Source organism: Globicephala melas, chromosome 5, assembly GCF_963455315.2.
Source record: "Globicephala melas chromosome 5, mGloMel1.2, whole genome shotgun sequence".
In the NCBI taxonomy this organism is placed as follows: Eukaryota; Metazoa; Chordata; class Mammalia; order Artiodactyla; family Delphinidae; genus Globicephala; species Globicephala melas.
The window spans coordinates 34845587-34866320 of record NC_083318.1 but is presented as its reverse complement, the minus strand read 5'-3'; positions in this window follow the sequence as shown (position 1 = coordinate 34866320).

Genomic DNA, 20734 nt, shown 5'->3' with positions numbered 1-20734 from the left:
ATAAAAATCCCACCATACTTAACAAATGAAGAGGAAATAGGCAGTCTACCTGAAAAAGAATTCAGAATAATGATAGTAAAGATGATCCAAAATCTTGGAAATAGAATAGACAAAATGCAAGAAACATTTAACAAGGACCTAGAAGAACTAAAGATGAAACAAACAATGATGAACAACACAATAAATGAAATGAAAAATACTCTAGATGGGATCAATAGTAGAATAACTGAGGCAGAAGAACGGAGAAGTGACCTGGAAGATAAAATAGTGGAAATAACTACTGCAGAGCAGAATAAAGAAAGAAGAATGAAAAGAACTGAGGACAGTCTCAGAGACCTCTGGGACAACATTAAATGCACAAACATTCGAATTATAGGGGTTCCAGAAGAAGAAGAGAAAAAGAAGGAGACTGAGAAAATATTTGAAGAGATTATAGTTGAAAACTTCCCTAATATGGGAAATGAAATAGTTATTCAAGTCCAGGAAGCACAGAGAGTCCCATACAGGATAGATCCAAGGAGAAATATGCCAAGACACATATTAATCAAACTGTCAAAAATTAAATACAAAGAAAGCATACTAAAAGCAGCAAGGGAAAAACAACAAGTAACACACAAGGGAAGCCCCATAAGGTTAACAGCTGATCTCTCAACAGAGACTCTGCAAGCCAGAAGGGAGTGGCAGGACATACTGAAAGTGATGAAGGAGAAAAACCTGCAACCAAGATTACTCTACCCAGCAAGGATCTCATTCAGATTTGATGGAGAAATTAAAACCTTTACAGACAAGCAAAAGCTGAGAGAGTTCAGCACCACCAAACCAGCTTTACAACAAATGCTAAAGGAACTTCTCTAGGCAAGAAACACAAGAGAAGGAAAAGACCTATAATAATGAACCCAAAACAATTTAGAAAATGGGAATAGGAACATACATATCGATAATTACCTTAAATGTAAATGGACTAAATGCTCCCACCAAAAGACACAGATTGGCTGAATGGATACAAAAACAAGACCCATATATACGCTGTCTACAAGAGAACCACTTCAGACCTAGAGACACATACAGACTGAAAGTAAGGGGATGGAAAAAGATATTCCATGCAAATGGAAACCAAAAGAAAGCTGGAGTAGCAATTCTCATATCAGACAAAATAGACTTTAAAATAAAGACTATTAGAAGAGACAAAGAAGGTCACTACATAATGATCAAGGGATCGATCCAAGAAGAACATATAACAATTGTAAATATTTATGCACCCAATATAGGAGCACCTCAATACATAAGGCAAATACTAACAGCCATGAAAGGGGAAATCAACAGTAACACATTCATAGTAGGGGACTTTAACACCCCACTTTCACCACTGGACAAATCATCCAAAATGAAAATAAATAAGGAAACACAAGCTTTAAATGACACATTAAACAAGATGGACTTAATTGATATTTATAGGATACTCCATCCAAAAACAACAGAATACACATTTTTCTCAAGTGCTCATGGAACATTCTCCAGGATAGATCATATCTTGGGTCACAAATCAAGCCTTGATAAATTTAAGAAAATTGAAATTGTATCAAGTATCTTCTGACCACAATGCCATGAGACTAGATATCAATTACAGGAAAAGATCTGTAAAAAATACAAACACATGGAGGCTAAACAATACAATACTTAATAACGAAGTGATCACTGAAGAAATCAAAGAGGAAATAAAAAAAATACCTAGAAACAAATGAAAATGGAGACACGATGACCCAAAACCTATGGTATGCAGCAAAAGCAGTTCTAAGAGGGAAGGTTATAGCAAAACAAGCCCACCTTAAGAAACAGGAAACATCTCAAATAAACAACCTAACCTTGCACCTAAAGCAATTAGATAAAGAAGAACAAAAAAACCTCAAAGTTAGCAGAAGGAAAGAAATCATAAAAATCAGATCAGAAATAAATGAAAAATAAATGAAGGAAACAATAGCAAAGATCAATAAAACTAAAAGCTGGTTCTTTGAGAAGATAAACAAAATTGATAAACCATTGGCCAGACTCAAGAAAAAAAGGGAGAAGATTCAAATCAATAGAATTAGAAATGAAAAAGGAGAAGTAACAACTGACACTGCAGAAATACAAAAGATCATGAGAGATTACTACAAGCAACTCTATGCCAATAAAATGGACAACCTGGAAGAAATGGACAAATTCTTAGAAATGCACAACCTGCCAAGACTGAATCAGGTAGAAATAGAAAATATGAACAGACCAATCACAAGCACTGAAATTGAAACTGTGATTAAAAATCTTCCAACAAACAAAAGCCCAGGACCAGATGGCTTCACAGGCGAATTCTATCAAATATTTAGAGAAGAGCTAACACCTATCCTTCTCAAACTCTTCCAAAATATAGCAGAGGGAGGAACACTCCCAAATTCCTTCTACGAGGCCACCACCACCTTGATACCAAAACCAGACAAGGATGTCACAAAGAAAGAAAACTACAGGCCAATATCACTGATGAACATAGATGCAAAAATCCTCAACAAAATACTAGCAAACAGAATCCAACAGCACATTAAAAGGATCATACACCATGATCAAGTGGGGTTTATTCCAGGAATGCAAGGATTCTTCAATATACGCAAATCTATCAATGTGATAAACCATATTAACAAACTGAAGGAGAAAAACCATATGATTATCTCAATAGATGCAGAGAAAGCTTTTGACAAAATTCAACACCCATTTATGATAAAAACCCTGCAGAAAGTAGGCATAGAGGGAACTTTCCTCAACATAATAAAGGCCATATATGACAAACCCACAGCCAACATCATCCTCAATGATGAAAACTGAAAGCATTTCCACTAAGATCAGGAACAAGACAAGGTTGCCCACTCTCACCACTCTTATACAGTATAGTTTTGGAAGTTGTAGCCACAGCAATCAGAGAAGAAAAGGAAATAAAAGGAATCCAAATCAGAAAAGAAGAAGTAAAGCTGTCACTGTTTGTAGATGACATGATACTATACATACAGAATCCTAAAGATGCTACCAGAAAACTACTAGAGGTAATCAATGAATTTGGTAAAGTTGCAGGATACAAAATTAATGCACAGAAATCTCTTGCATTCCTATACACTAATGATGAAAAATCTGAAAGTGAAATCCAGAAAACACTCCCATTTACCATTGCAACAAAAAGAATAAAATATCTAGGAATAAACCTACCTAAGGAGACAAAAGACCTGTATGCAGAAAATTATAAGACACTGATGAAAGAAATTAAAGATGATACAAATAGATGGAGAGATATACCATGTTCTTGGATTGGAAGAATCGACATTGTGCAAATGAATCTACTACCCAAAGCAATCTACAGATTCAATGCAATCCGTATCAAACTACCACTGGCATTTTTCACAGAACTAGAACAAAAAATTTCACAATTTGTATGGAAACACAAAAGACCCTGAATAGCCAAAGCAATCTTGAGAAAGAAAATTGGAGCTGGAGGAATCAGGCTCCCTGACTTCAGACTATACGACAAAGCTACAGTAATCAAGACAGTATGGTACTGGCACAAAAACAGAATGATAGATCAATGGAACAGGATAGAAAGCCCAGAGATAAACCCACGCACATATGGTCACCTTATCTTTGATAAAGGAGGCAGGAATGTACAGTGGAGAAAGGACAGCATATTCAATAAGAGGTGCTGGGAAAACTGGACAGGTACATGTAAAAGTATGAGATTAGAACACTCCCTAACACCATACACAAAAATAAACTCAAAATGGATTAAAGACCTAAATGTAGGGCCAGAAACTATCAAACTCTTAGAGGAAAACATAGGCAGAACACTCTATGACATAAATCACAGCAAGATCCTTTATGACCCACATCCTAGAGAAATGGAAATAAAAACAAAAATAAACAAATGGGACCTAATGAAACTTCTAAGCTTTTGTACAGCAAAGGAAACCATAAACAAGACCAAAAGACAACCCTCAGAATGAGAGAAAATATTTTCAAATGAAGCAACTGACAAAGGATTAATTTCCAAAATTTACAAGCAGCTCATACAGCTCAATAACAAAAACAAACAACCCAATCCAAAAATGGGCAGAAGACCTAAATAGACATTTCTCCAAAGAAGATATACAGACTGCCAACAAGCACATGAAAGAATGCTCAACATCATTAATCATTAGAGAAATGCAAATCAAACTACAATGAGATATCATCTCACACCAGTCAGAATGGCCATCATCAAAAAATCTAGAAACAATAAATGCTGGAGAGGGTGTGGAGAAAAGGGAACACTCTTGCACTGCTGGTGGGCATGTGAATTGGTTCAGCCACTATGGAGAACAGTATGGAGGTTCCTTAAAAAACTACAAATAGAACTACCATATGACCCAGCAATCCCACGACTGGGCATATACCCTGAGAAAACCATAATTCAAAAAGAGACATGTACCAAAATATTCATTGAAGCTCTATTTACAGTAGCCCGGAGATGGAAACAACCTAAGTGCCCATCATTGGATGAATGGATAAAGAAGATGTGGCACATATATACAATGGAATATTACTCAGCCATAAAGAGAAACGAAATTGAGCTATTTGTAATAGGGTGGATGGACCTAGAGTCTGTCATACAGAGTGAAGTAAGTCAGAAAGAGAAAGACAAATACCGTATGCTAACACATATATATGGAATTTAAGAAAAAAAAAGAAATGTCATGAAGAACCTAGGGGTAAGACAGGAATAAAGACACAAACCTACTGGAGAACGGACTTGAGGATATGGGGAGGGGGAAGGGTGAGCTGTGACAAAGCGAGAGAGAGTCATGGACATATATACACTACCAAACGTAAGGTAGATAGCTAGTGGGAAGCAGCCACATAGCACAGGGATATCAGCTCGGTGCTTTGTGACTGCCTGGAGGGGTGGGGTAGGGAGGGTGGGAGGGAGGGAGATGGAAGAGGGAAGACATATGGGAACATATGTATATGTATAACTGATTCACTTTGTTATAAAGCAGAAACTAACACACCATTGTAAAGCAATTATACCCCAATAAAGATGTTAAAAAAAAAAAAAAGACTTCCTTGGGATGAACAAAAGTTATCTGCTGTGTGCTCCCAAAAAAACCCATGCATAACTCCATCAGTTTTGTATTCATTCCCTCTCCAATAACGTTCTCAGAGCTACCATGTGTCAGGTTCTGTGCTAGGTATACGTGTCATTTAAATGTCTTGTTTTGAGAACCTCTATCTTTGATGGCAAGCCTTATTTAATTTTTCATCTCCTGAGTCTGGTAAAATGGCTGGCACATAGTGCACTTAATATTTTTTTTAACTGAAATACAGATGAATACGTTATATCTAGTTTTGTTAGGGAACTTTTGACAAAAACCGCCTGCCTTGGCCAATCACGATAACAACCACTTGCCTGAGTTGTCTAAGAACAGGAGATCCTGAACACGGTGCTGCTGAGAAAAACTAACAGGGAGAATTCCGGAGGGGCCAAAAGGAGGGAGGAGACGCCAGCCCATAATATGGCTTGTAAGCTAACCGGAAGACTTTGGGAGGAGCCAAAAGGAGGGAGGTGACGCCAGCCCATAATATGTCTTCTAAGCTAATGGAGAAGAATTTGGGAGGGGCCAATAAGAGGAGGGAGGAGACACCGGCCCACCTGTCCTGCCGACCTCCCAGAAACGCTCACACTGGAATCGATCTTGGCTGAGAGATGGGCCTGCCGCCAGGAAGGATCCTGAGGTCAAACCAAATATGGGCCAAGCAAGATGATTGGCCAGAGACAACCCAGAAAGCTAACCCCATTACCATAAACCCTGCAACTGCGAGTCAAGTGGCAGAGCAGTTTTCCTGGGTTCCTTCTCCTGGGTTCGCTCTCTGGGCGCCCCTTTCCAATGAAGTCTTTTGCTTTGTCAGCACGTGTCTCCTCGGACAATTCGTTTCCCTGTGTTAGACGAGACTCCACTCTGGGGCCCTGAAAGGGGTCCCCCTTCCTGCAACAGTTATATAGGTATCAGTGATCCATAGCACGTAGGCCTATTCAAAAGACCGAGAAAACATAGGTAGAGATTCAGTCAGGAATGTAAGCCCTTGCTATAAAAGCTTCTTAAAATTTGTTTAATTGTATTAACACTTTTAAGTAGTTCTATGTGTCAAGCCCTATGTTAGGTACTAAAGAGAGAATAGGTATAAAAAATGAATAGGGTTTATTCCCAGATCACAAGTAGCACATAGTATAGTGGGGAAAATAGCATATGCACCAGCCCATTTCAAATGTATGTGACAACGACTGCATTAATAAAATTATAAAAAGAAAGCACTTTAGACTGGAGTGATTAAAGAGTGCTTCCAAGAAGAGAAGGCATCCAAATTGCAACTTGAATATATAGGATTCTAATTGGTAACAAAAAGGAATTTCAAGAACAGAGAGGAGCCTAAATAGAAACATTGTAGAGGAATAATATTTTGAGATATTAACTGAGATTTGCCTCTTGTAATGTATTTCCTTTTACTCTTTGCCCTGTATTCCTCCTCTCACATTAGGGGAAAGACAGAATATCACTATATACAAAGAAAAACCTTTTGATTTTCAAAAACTAAAGCTTTTAAATCTCAAAAGGCAAGGCTTTTGCAGTGAAAGAAACTAAGCCCTGAACCATTCAAGGTATAAAGTTTATGCCATAAACAAGGAATAAAGAACCGTACCTCCCCATTCAGATTACATAAATATTCCACAGACTGAAAAAAATGGAAGATAACCCAGGAGGAAGCTAGGGATTAGATATTGTTAGATTCCTGAAAAGGACCCTGCCCTCTGCCCTACCTTAACTTTGGAAGGTATAATTAAACCTTTAGGCTTGAGATACTAAAAAACAGGATGGGACTAATTCAAACCCAAAAATAAGAACAATAAGGGCCAGTCTTGATTAAGCAGTTAATAGGGCCAGGCACTATTCTCACCAAATTTTGAGTCATAACTAGATTTTGAGGGACTGACCATTATAGTATTCCCATGTTATAGATGATACAAGTAGGTTACAGAGAGGTTAAGTAATTTATCCAAAGTCATTCCATTAGAAATGGCAGAGTTGGTATTTGAATCTGTAGTCTGATTCTAAATAAGGCTCATAATCATTTTGTGCTATCTAAAGAAGACACACTGTGCTACCTAAGACTTAGATTCTAACCCCAGCTAGGTTTAGGGATCAACATGAAAACAAGTGCAGTTGTAGAAAAAGAAAATTACATTTTTTTGCATGACTGAATTGTGGACATAATCTCCCTAATAATGAGAGCTTTATATGTGAATGATCTCCTTCAAATCTTCCAATGGCTCTATGAGCACAACTATAATTATAAATTTAAATATGAAAACCTGGAAGATCATATATATTAACTTGGCCAAGCTACCAAAGTGAGTAGGTGGCCCAGTTGTCTTTGAACTCAGGCAATCTGACTCCCAAATCCATGTTCCCAGTCACTATGCCATCCTTTTACAGGAAATGGCAACTGTGGTATCCATGCTAATGCACTGCTTACATCTCCTGTGGGCAACATGATTGACTGATGCCCCAACATGACTACTGTCCTGTTAGGTCCACCTCTGCATTCATTTTAATGCTACACTTCTTACTAGTTGCTCCCATGAAATGACTGAGCATGGCAAGGCTACATATGGAGCTCCTCCAGCGGGGATTTTGGCTCAAGGATTCCCATTGGCCTAACCAAATCTTCATGCGAACTGTGTTACAGTCTGAGACTCTACTTAATTCCCCTTCCTTGCCTCTACCACAGCTGTCAAACCTATATCATGATCTGAACCTTGCCCTCACCTTCTGTTGCTTCTTCCCCCAATAAACCTCTTCCATGTCTAACCCTCTTTTGGCATTTGCTTTTCTGTGAGCCCCAACTAAGGCACGTGGTACAAAGTGCGGTCTGAGAAAACAAGTGGTAATATGGGAATTTGGTTATGTCTCACTAACCACCCATTCTGAGTGGAAGGAGGGTTGCAGAAAGTCCCAGCCACAAGGCCCAAGTGCTAAAGATTTCACTGTGGATGATGATTTGCCTTTCAACTCTAATGGTTCAGACATTTAAAATAGGGTGGAGTTGGCTGATTACTGCAAAATTGTACTGATATTGACACCCTACAGAGAGTGAGACACTAAGAGCCATTATAAGTAGTTAATAAGTATAAGAACTAGAGGGACTCTTAGTAACCTACAAAAAGCCGTTGTCTCCTAGAATGGAAGAGCAGATCAGCTAAGTAGCAGACCAAAGATCTGTTAAGTCACAGAGTTCCACAGACTTTAGTATGCTCAGCAGAGGAAGAGCTGTTACACTAAACTCAGGACTCTCTTTGGGAAACCTGGGATCTTGAAATATGGGATGCGGACGTGCAGACAGTTGCCGCTGAGGATGTTTGCTCCGCACTGACCCCTCAGAACTTGCAAAGGTGGCCTACAGCTTCACTCCCCCCACCCCATGTTAGAAGATGCTGCAGAGACCACAATTCTGCATGGTAATGGGTATCCCCTAAAGGACCTACCCCTACCTCCTCTCCTGGCTTCCAGGACCTTAACTAAAGTTCAATCCCAGAATTATCCAGCTGGGTGTTTCTGGGCTTGATAAGGGAGCACAGAGATTATATTTCAATGTATTTGTAAGAATTAGCTAGCCTGTACCAGCAAGAGCCTGGAAAGTAGCCTTGGAGTTGCATCTAGAAAGTGCTTAATCAAGAGGGCCAGAATGTAAGACTGGATAAGGAAGAATTCATTGACTTGGAGGGAAGGGGCACTTTCTCCAGATTCAACCTTCTCCAGGTTTAGCATCCTGACACAGGCCCTCAGGGAATGGGCAAATTCACTGCTTGCATGCATCAGCTTAAGCAGATCTTTCTTGAAACTGCACTACATGCCAATACTCATGCTACCCAGTTTTTAATCCTGCACTTTCCTTATACAAGTCACACATCCCTTGTGTTCTAAAGGTTCTCCCCACCTTCTCCTGATCCTTCCCGGAATAAATTTCTTGTGCTTTCATCCTGTATTATTGTGTGCTTCTAGGTGAACCTATACTAACACAAAAAGTAAACACAGTCAGCCAAAGGTTTTATAGGAGCAAAAATAGGAAATGAGGCTGGAAACTAAGGTCCAGATCTGGTCATTCACCTTAAAAGCATGTCTTCACCCCTCAGTGATGTGTTTTAGTGAGAACTGGTGATTTATAGCAAGTATTTAACATAAACAAAGGTTGCTGGGAATATAATAATTGAGGAGTCAGGGTGAGAAAAGAAAAAGGGATTAGGAATCAGACATTTGAAAATCATATAAACTTTTTCAAAACTTGAGGTAGTAATGCATATACCTTGGCATAGATAAGTAATATAGTTATGTTTAAATGATTTACTAACCAATGGGAAATAATAGGAGGTCAGTAATCCCCTTTTTCAATTTGCCTTGGAGCAGTCGCCAAACCCCAAGGCCCAGTTAGGAGGCCCTTTCATTCACCCTTAGCAGAGCTCTGGTGAAGTAAGAGATGGGGCAGCATCCATTTGAGAAAGTGTACCTAATTGTATATGAAAGGTTAATACATTTAAGAATGAATTATTTCATTTAAAAATTAATCACCACACATGTGTTGATGTCTGATAGAAAAAAAATCATTAAGTAGTAGTTAAGACGGGACTATTTGTCATTGGATGAAAGAGGGTTTTCAGGGCTGAAGGTGGGGTAAGAGGGAAACCTCAACAGAGGCAGCTTCTTTTAAAGTTGCTAAAGTTTGTTTAGTGATTTTTTTCAGTACTTTCCATTTCTTGAAATATGTTCTTGCTTACAAAATAGAAAATGATATAGAAGGATATCAATCATTCCTTTAAAAAAGCAAAATAAACTAAAATTAATGTCATCCTGATATGGACATCAAATGTAGATGAGGCTTATTAAAATGTATGTCCGTTTGGTATCTAGTTTTAACTGTATACTTGTTTTAGTGGAAGCTTTTGAGAAATATAATATTCATGTAATTATATAAGTTCGTGAGCTATTTGTGACATTAACTCTAAGAAGCTACCTTTTTAGGACTGAAAAGAGCACTGGATCCACTTAGTTGACTTCCTCATCCTGAAGAAGAGACATGCAAATAAGTAATTGAACAATAACTTGTGTGAAACGTTACAGAAAAATAAAAGTAGCAGTAATTATATACGAATTGTCTAATATCAAATTATATAAGAATTCTTTATGTCAGCTATCATTTAGGCTTTTATATATGTGAATTTATCAATGTTATCAATGTTGTAAGCATAAATGTCTTGTTTTTAGAATGACTACCATCTGCTTTTTAAAAATCACTGTTAATACGTATGTGTATACATTCTACTAATGACTCAGGAATGACAAATAAATTGAAAATTCATAAATATGGATAGAGAGTCATTATGAAGTCTAACCATTTATTTTAAATAAGGTATTCCAATTCGATTGAAAGCATTCATTGTCATAAATAAAAGCCAGCATTTTCTTATGAGCATAATTAAATTTCCTATAAGCATACTTAAATGGCATACTTCTTAGATTTCACAGCAGTGTCCCTGGATCAGACTTCTCATGTTGATATCTGTAATAAAGGTCTATTTCAATCAAAAAGTTGTCTCTTACTATTCAAATATAAAGAGAATCTTAACTCAGGATTTTACAAATTATTCTTTCTTAGCATTACCTATTTTAGGTGTTTTACTTTTATACATATGTATTTTAATCTGGTTTGGTTTGTACTCATCCCTGAATCACTGGTCCACACATTTATTGATCTAAATGGGCTCGTGGGCTCCCTCCTCCCCCTTAATGTTAAGGGTGTGAAATCAGTCTACCTGAACCACAGGGACAGAGAGGAGAGAAGGGTCTCTCTAATGTTGGCCCCAAATTGAGTACAGATTCAAACACTTGGGAATACCACCATGTCTCTCCAACAATGTCCCAGACCCCACTTACTTCTTTCTTCTCTAGCTAAGAGATTTAAATGCTGGCAATGATGAGGGTGTCCATTTCCCTATGCAGTGGACAGTTACTGCGTTTGCCTGCACTGCATCTACTTCCCCTTACTGTGGTTTTTGACTCCTCTTTTCCTCCTACACTGATCCTCCACTCCCCTCAGTACAGTTGAGAGTGATACATTTTCTAGCTCTCTATATTTCTAAGTGGAAGTCCGGTGTACAGGAATTAGACTTTCCTTTTCAACAAACATACTAAGCATCACTACCACCCATGGTTCAGCTTCTTCAATTGTGCCATCTTTGTCTTCAGAGTAATGTTGTTATAATCATTTAAGTATTTTATTACATGTAGTTTTATTATTTGATAAGATAATACCATAAAGTAGGAAATATGACTTTGCTGTTCCTAAGAATAACAAATAAGAATTTTCTCATGAGCATAAAGCAATTGAGTCCAAGATGAAAACATTAAGTGTGCTGAAACTAGTAAACCTTTGGCTTCAATCCTTCTCATTGGGTCCAATCCAGTGAAATGAAGGTTCAACAATGAGGCAGCAAATACAACTTGAAGAATCTGTGCCAAATGCACATTAGAGTTGGTGGCAAAAATATGGATCGTATTTTGAAATCTTGTGATCTTTTCTTAGTTCCCTGAAACAAATCCTCTCATGTATAATCCTATAGCTAATCTTCTGCACAATCAACATTTGTACCCATTTCTATAAAGTAATGGGGTAATTATAAGGAATGGAACTTTGCTGGTAAGTCTATCAAACTCATTGTAAAGTGTCTTCTTTACCCCAGCAGTGTTGTGCTCACGTAGATCCAATCAGAGACATAATGGTATTGTGTGCACTTTTGTGTTGTGTGTGTGTTTACGCATCTACATGACTAATTAATAAAAATGGACCTTTCAAGTTAACCAAATAGAGTTATCATACAATTACACAGAAATTAATTATCCTATTGGAATTCCACTGAAGATGTTTCTGTCTCCTCCCTCCTGCTGCTTCCTAGCTCATTAACCCTTCAATAAAACATAGTGTAGTAGGTATTTATCATCAGATCCCCTTCCTTCTTTCTTCCCTTTTCCCTCCTTCTCTTTCTCTCTCTCCCTCCCTTCTTCCCTCTCTTCCTTCCTTCCTTCTCTTAACCCTCCTTTCTCTCTCTTACTTTCTCTCCTTCTTCTCTTTTCCCTTCTTCAATATTTTCTTGCTTCTTTTCCTTCCTGTCATTCTTTTTTTTTTTCCTGCCCAGTATCAATTTCCTTTTTTGATTCTATCATACCCTGATTTTCCCTGGATTACTATTCTTTCATTCTCAGTAAATGTGGTAGGGAGAGGCTTATCTCCACCCCGATCTTAAGGGTAGGTTAAGATTAAACAAAATTTTGCATTTTGCATTTGTGTAAGATAAACCAAGGCTTCCCTCTTTATAGTGACTAGTTAATGTGTTGGGCACATAATCCAATATAGGCCAAGGATTTGTTCTGTGATTTTTGCTGAACTTGTCAGGAAAGAAAAATTTTCCCTATAAAAGCATTCCTAGCAACGGAAAATAAATATTTAGAGGCGCTAGTGGACACAACATAAACAAATAAGGCCTCAGAATAAAGCCAACTGAGAGTACTATAGAGACAGAGAGAATAACATAAAATAGTGTGATCCTTGCTTTAGTCTTTCCTCAGGACTTTTCAGTTATCTGAAATAATAAATTCCTTTCATTGTTTACACCATTGTGAGTAGTTACACTTTTTACTTCTTTAAGGTGTGAATGACTTACTGACATAAAAAGTTCTGACTAGAGCCATTTTTATAGAAACCAGCACTTCATTTACTCTTCTAGAAAACAGGAATACTAATGATATTGAATCTAACCATCTGATCTGTGGTTCCAACTTAGCAACTCAGAAAAAGCCTGAGAAAGTTGGGACTACGGTTATGAGGATATGGATACACTAGATTTTTTATATTATCTGATATTTATTTTTTCATCCTTTCTCTATACAACTCTGCTGTAAGTCCTAAGTTGACTATAAGCATAAAGTAAGGAGTGACACACTTTACTTCCTTTTAAATGCTTTAGGACTTCTAGTGAAATGCCTCTTTCAAACTATAACCCATCATTTAAAAACCTGTTTACCCACTAGTCTCTGAATAAACCAGTAAGTAGTCTGTTAAATGAGGCTCACCTAGAAGTCGTTGTTTACTTAATTCTCTTTTCAAAAGTAAGTAGATGAGAGAGTCACCTACAATATAAGGATCAAAATGATCAAAAGAGCTATTCAGAGATACTCCAGAGGGAGTGAATAGCCTCACTGTTTCAAAGTTCACAAAGTAAGACATATTAACTTTATGTCATGAATGAAATGCAAATTTATCTTCCAATTACAATTGATATTTTAGAGTTTACTATTGGTGGCAGCTGTAGGGACAATTAAAGAATTCTAATTAAAGCTACTTAAAGTGGATAAAGCCTATGCCAGATTCCTCCATCTAATGCAGTTTCTGTCTTTTAAAGACAGAAAAGGATCCACAGAGATTTTTAATCTAAATCTAGAACAGGTTTATTTACCTATTACATGTTACTTCCACTAATAACATAAGGAATGCATACATACATTATGTAATAGAGGATATAAACGTTCAACATTGGCAGCGTGTGTGATGATTACCGACAAGAATTAATCAGCATTCCTCAGGCCATACACAATGCAGTTAGAATAGAAACAGCAAATCTGTTCAAGTAATGCAAACATGCTGCATAAAAGGCTAAACAAGTAAAAGTATATCATCAGCCGTGACTCAAATTACATCTTTAAATTGTGTGCCAGCTTCCTTTAAATTAGCCATTTAAGAAAGTCTCTGCCAGAATTATAAAACTGGAAAGTACTACATCTTCTCAGGTTCACAATTCTGTCATGGTGTGAGAATGCATTTAATAATTCAGTGTGTAAATTCACCCCTCCTTGATGCAGCAGATAGAGGACGGTGGATACTTATGTGATGTTTTTCTTAATGATTAATCTGTTGATAAACTTCAGAAGTTCTATAGCCATCCATGGGGACAATGTGCCCAAGTTCCCAAAGAACGTGTAGATTGTAGTTTTATTGCTAAATTCTTTTCAACTCAATTATTTTATTCTTGACATTTCATAAGAGTCTCAACATTTTCTATCAAACTGTGAAATCAAGCATTTCAGTTTTTGTTGTAGTCATTGCTTGTTTTCTTGTTCTGGATATATTGCGGGTCCTTGGGATGTTAATGGACTGAAATAATTATCATTCGTTTCTTTCAGATTTGGAACTGCTCAGTGTTTAGTCCTCAAAACTCTGGTGGTAAGGATTCAATAGGGGAACTTGTGGTATGTAGAGATTTCTGTCAAACGGTAGGTTTGAAACGGAAACTCGGGTCTCAGGAAATTCTGGTACAAAATGCTTTCTCTTGTATACAATAATGAAGAAACACTTCTAATCATGCTCTCTGGAATGCATTTAGGCTATTAATGAAAATGGGCATGGCTATCTCTGTAAAGAATCAAGTGTAAAGAAGAAAAACAATAAATATTAAGAAATTTGTACTCTCATATTTTTATAGTCATGAGTCAACTTGTTCCTCATGAAGGAAAGTTTAGACAAGTCTGAAAACCTTATTATTCCTTTTGTGACTGGGAGTCAACTAAACAATCTCAATTCTCGATTTGTAATTTTAACATCTATCCATTTTCTGCTCAAACATTTTGGTTCCCAGAGATGTTAAATAAGAGAGAATGATTTTATCTCCTTTGATGAAATTGCTCACAAAGAATATAAAAATGGACAGATACATTGTGTTATAGCAGGTACAGAATTATGCTTAATATTTTTAGTGCACTAATTCTGGTCAGCATCAAACTTTGAACTTAATGTATTTATATTTGTGTTAGGAGAAAAGATTGCCATATGTAATTGCTGCATTAGAATGTTTATGATAAACATAAATAATAAGTGTAAGTTTTTGCATGCAGTGAAGATGGGATAAATTGAGGGGGATGAATAGTCAGTCACCTGTGGATGAAAGGTAGGGGCTGGGGTAACTAAAGGCCAAAAAAAATATGGGTCACTGGGAAGAGGGGAAAATGGAAGAATTCACCTATAAAAGTTTTGCTTGGGTTTCCGTTTCTTCTTTACCCTGGTCAGTGTGGGAGATGGGTACTAATCAAGTAATGCTTAGAATGAAGGTGAAAATACAACTGCTGTAGGTGAGTCCCAGATCTCAGTCCTTGCCCTTCCTCTCCTTTATCTATCCACACTCACTCTTTTGGTAATCTCATCTAGGCTCATTTTAAAAAAATACAATGTATATCCCCAGCCTATAAATCTCCCTTGAACTCCAAGTCCATATACCCAATTGTGTGCTTGACATCTTTACTTGAATGTCTGAGAAGCAGCTTAAACTTAGTACATCTAAACCCAAAATTCAGTCTTCCCTTTCTCAGTTAAGGAAAGGACAACTTCACTTCTCCAGTTATTCACATCAAAGGCCCTGGGGTTATTATTAATTTCTCTTTCTTACATACCTAAAGCCCTACCTATCCATGCAAATTCTGTTTCCTTTATTTCCAACTATGTGCTGAATTCAACCTCTTTTTTTTTTTTTAACATCTTTATTGGAGTATAATTGCTTTACAATGGTGTGTTAGTTTCTGCTTTACAACAAAATGAATCAGTTATACATATACATATGTTCCCATATCTCTTCCCTCTTGCGTCTCCCTCCCTCCCACCCTCCCTATCCCACCCCTCCAGGCGGTCACAAAGCACCGAGCTGACCTCCCTGTGCTATGCGCCGCTTCCCACTAGCTATCTACCTTACGTTTGGTAGCGTATATATGTCCATGTCTCTCTCTCGCAATCTCCACTGCTACCATTCTGCTTCCACCATCTTCTTTCATTTGGTTACGGCAATGCCCTCCCCAGACTGGTCTCCCTTCCTCCATTGTTGACTTTCTGTAGTCTTTTCTCTTTTATAATATAAGTTGGATCATGTCCCCCTCCAGTCAAACACTCCAAATATTTCCCTTCTCACTCTGAGTAAAGGTCAAAGTCCTTAACATAACACGGCACAGTCGTATCTCTCTTCCTTCTCTAACTATATTGCCTACTCTTCTCTCTCTTACCCATTGCTCTCCAGACACAGTGGGCTTCCTGCTGGTCCTTGAAAACTGCAGGCCCACTCTTGTCACAAGGTCTTTGTACTTGCTCCCTTTGCCAGGTAGGCTGGTTCCAACATAGCCACATCGCTTACTTACTTGCCTCCTTCAGGCCATACCTCAAATGTTACCTTCTCCATCAGGCTTTCCCTAAATACCCATTTAAAATTCCAACTCTTTTCCTCATCCTCTCACCCCACTTGGCATTTGTAATCTCATTTTCCCTCCTTAATTTTACCCATATTATATATTACCATGTGACATTTATATTTATTTACTTCTTTGTTTATGACTTTTTTCTTTCCACTAGAATGTGAACTGTATGAGGGCAGGGGTTTTTGTCTTAGTTGCTTGTGAATATATTCTGGTTGCCTAGATGAATGAAGAGCACGTGATAAATGTGTAATATCTTTTTATTGAATAAATTAATTCATTAATAAATGCTATGAAGAGGTACAAGTTACTCTGAGAGCCCATAATAGGTGAATTTGACAAAGTTGTAGAAGTCCTTTAAAGTATGAAGCATTAGCTAAGTTCTGAAGAATAAAGAGGAATTTTCCAAGAAAAGAGAGAAGGCAAGAAGATTCCAAGTATTAATAGCAAAATGAACAAAATGTCCTAAGGTGAGAGGCAAAACCCATCTTGCAAGTGTAAGGACTGGAAGAAAGTCTAAAAGTGGCTGGAGCAGAGAGAAAGGGATGACATGATATGGGATGGGACTGCAGAGCCAGACCACAAGATCCTTGCAACCACATTTAGGGTTTTATTCTAAGAGTGATAGGAAATCACTGACAATAAGCATGGAATCACATGAGCTTTGTGTGTGTGTGTGTGTGTTTTAAAAGAACTGCTCAGGCTGCAGCATAGAAAATGTTTGAAGATAGATAGGAATGGATGGAAAGAGAATACTGTGGTAGCTAAAGTGACTCCCATGAGAAATGACAGCAACTTGGACTAGGGTGGTGGCATGTCTCAGGTCTTTTGAACCTTCCTGTTTTTCTCTTCTGCCATTCCAGTCTCTTTGGTTCACTACTTTACCCTCAGATTTTACAACCCAGGGGTGCAAGAGTCTTGCCCTCTTCTCTCAGCTGGGAAGACTTTGACATTAAAGAGCTTCACTCCACCATCTCTCGCCACTCCTTCACATGATGCCTGCTCCATTCACAACAAACATTTTCCACTGTTTTTATTTATTTGTGTATTTATTTCAACTACTTGGTTGAGTTCCATGGTGATGGTAAATGTGTCAGGAACAATGTTTTATTCATTTTGATATCCCCAGCAGTTGGCACATTGAAAATAACAATAATACTTATTGAATAAATGAGAAATTAAAGCAATTGCTGGTTTGCCAACACAAGTTATTCATGATGTTCTTCCTGCTGCTGCTCTGTAGACATCACACATTTTGGAGAGATAAAGGCCTTTTCCATATGGTCAAACTATATAAGCTATAGATCAAGTCATCTATTAGTGCTTGGACGTACACTTGAAGCTCAAATATACATACATATAAATAGACATCTCAATAATATGTAAATATAGCTAAAATGTTCAAATTATGTGAAGAAAATTAATACGTTTGGGGAGCAAATCGTATACATAATTTTCAAAACAGTCCTTTAAATGACTGCAAGTAAGACAGAGTGAAGTGTTATTAACTTATTAAAAGAGCCCCTAAAGTGCTCAAAAGATTCCATGTAGCTTCCCCAAATTCCCTGATTCCCAGAGAAGAGGTTAAGTATTAGAAGATGCTGAGTCACTAAATTCAACTGCAACTGTACAATGGCGGCAGAATCTTTTACACGAAAGATGTTTAATAACCTACAGTGATCCTTAGCTACTGGGGGCATGAATTAAACTCTATCAACTAAAAGCAACACACACATATGCACACACAGTTTAATCTATCTGTCTCCACCCCCCCACATGTTAATTTAATATTAATAGAATTATAAATATAAATAAAAATTATAAATAAAATTATATAGTAATTCATGGAAAGGTGAGAAAAGTTCTTGAAGGCTACAATGAATAAGAATTTTCAGCTACATATGTTTTATGATGGCATCAAAGGTTAAACAGTGCCATTTAAATGTTGTTCTTTTCCAACCTCCCTTCCAACTGTGCAGTTTTCCTGAAGCCATATAATTTTAAATAGAAGATCGTTTTTCAGAAAAGTCATAAGCAGAAGATCATAATTCAAACCAGGCAACCAGATTCTCCTAACTTCTAACTATCAAAGAAGTCAGTAACTCAGTCCTGTATTAAAAATGCTTTACATGTAGTCTTTACATAATTAGAATAGCTTTTAAAAGTGTTGTTCTTGGAAAGAGACATGGACACTGCTTCCAATTTGTGAAATTACAACACCTGTTAACCAGAATGATTTTTGTCATAAGGAACATACTATAAACAAAGCACAGACTTAGACTAAAAAGATAGTTGACATTTCATTTTATATAAATACATGGAAAATAAGAAATATTGACTTAAAAACTGGCAAAAAAAAAACTGAATTGCATAGGACACGAAGATAGATCTTAAGCCAAGATATTAGAATAAAAGATTAGAAACAAAATTTCCAAATAAGCAAAAATGTCCTACATAGCTATGATACTTATGGAGTGTACGCAAACAAAACCTTCAATTTGTGTTCACTGTGTTTACTGCAAATAACATTCTTTCTCCATTAAAAAAAGAGTGGAAACAAAATGGGGAATAACCTCTGCATAAAACATGTCAACTAAAACAACTGCTACCAATAAACATACTTGAAAAAAATGCATGATTTTCCAGAAACCATATGAAATTATTATCTGGTTCAATGTCTAAATAAGTTATAGAACTCCCCTCTCCTCCCTTTTTGGTTAATTCAAACTATTTTGAAGAATTATTCTCTTATCATTACATATAAACCTCCAAGTATTTGTGTCCTTGAAGATGTCAAGTAAGGAAAGTATTATCTTTGAAAATCCAGTTTTATATTTTTGCCATATTGTTGCTCACACCAAAATATAACAAAGAAGCATAGCAACTCACCTGCAAAATTGCTGAGTATCCAGAAACTCTCAAGTTTCAAGTTTCCTAATTCATTTTTCTCACACTATGTAATCCAATTCTGTTGCCATGGCCAAGATATTTTATATTAGTGATATTATTCTAACAGAGCACATCCTGAAATTTATAAAATTTACAAAAATCTTCTAATGTGGTCTTTTTTCTGTGAACACGAACTCTTTCAATTGTTTAATGTTCCATGTTTGCAACCATATTAATGATTTCCAAGATATAATACTGTGTTCTACGTCTCCTGTAGTTTATGAAGCATCAAAAAAGTGTTAATAAGCAGCATGGGTGGACCGCAATATTCCACAATAAAAAAAGTAACTCAGAGTATTTCTGGGAGTGGCTGAAGGTAGAATTCCAGTGTTGCACATTTCTTCATGCATCTTAATGCTTTCAAGTATTATCACCAGGACTTTTCATTCACAGCACAAGGAATTCATGGGATGCTTTCTCCTGGCACGCTTACGAAGAAGGAAGGAAAAAAGTTTAGATACGTTCATTTCTTCTTCTATTAAGGGGACTTTTTAAAGCTTTCAACAAAAATATATCATTTAGAAATATGAAAAGCATCATGTTCTTGTTTTCCTTTTTAAAAAATATATAAGAAAGACAAAATATATGAAGAAAAAAGATGAACAAAACGAATATTTTATGAAAAATTTATATACAGTATTCATTCTGCTGACATAAGGGCAAGTGCAGAATTAAAAATGGTTTTATCATAAAAAAATTAGACTTTCAGGATCTCAGGATTATATGCCGATTACTTAAAATCTCACAAATAACAATTTGTTCATGGAAAAAGAGATCTTTTGAATACTAAAGTCCTTTATTCAACAACACAGAAATTTCACAAAAACAACTTTACTGGGCAAATTGAATGTGTTTTTTTTTTTTAAGTTTTTTTTTTTTTTTTTACAGTTTTGTACATGCCCCGTAAGTAATTTTCTTTAATAAATACACTGTTTTCCAAAACTGCTTTTTTAATAATTGCACAAGCATACATACACCTTACACAAATATCTATTAGAAAATTTAATAGATAACTGCACAGTTCAGAATAGGAGAACACTGTGAAAGGAGTACATTTTGTGGCCCATGTTCCTGAAATATCTCTGACTTCCTCACAGTTGTGAAAATGGAATCCCTCCTAACAAAGTAGCTGTCTTTTATTCACTAGGAATACAGATCTCAGTGTGAAACTGCCAAATTTAATAAAAACAAAATCTGAAACATTTAGCTGTACATGAGAACCAACTGTTTGATATCACTGTGAATCTAGCCATGATCAAAGACCCACTACAGCTTTTTGCTGAACATATTTGACCCTGAATAGTGTGCTCATTTAACTGCTTTCCTTTTTTCATTATTTGATTACAGATACTACCAGCTTAAAGACTTTATTTGCTTTAGTATTAATTATACAACTTACATGCCAGGGG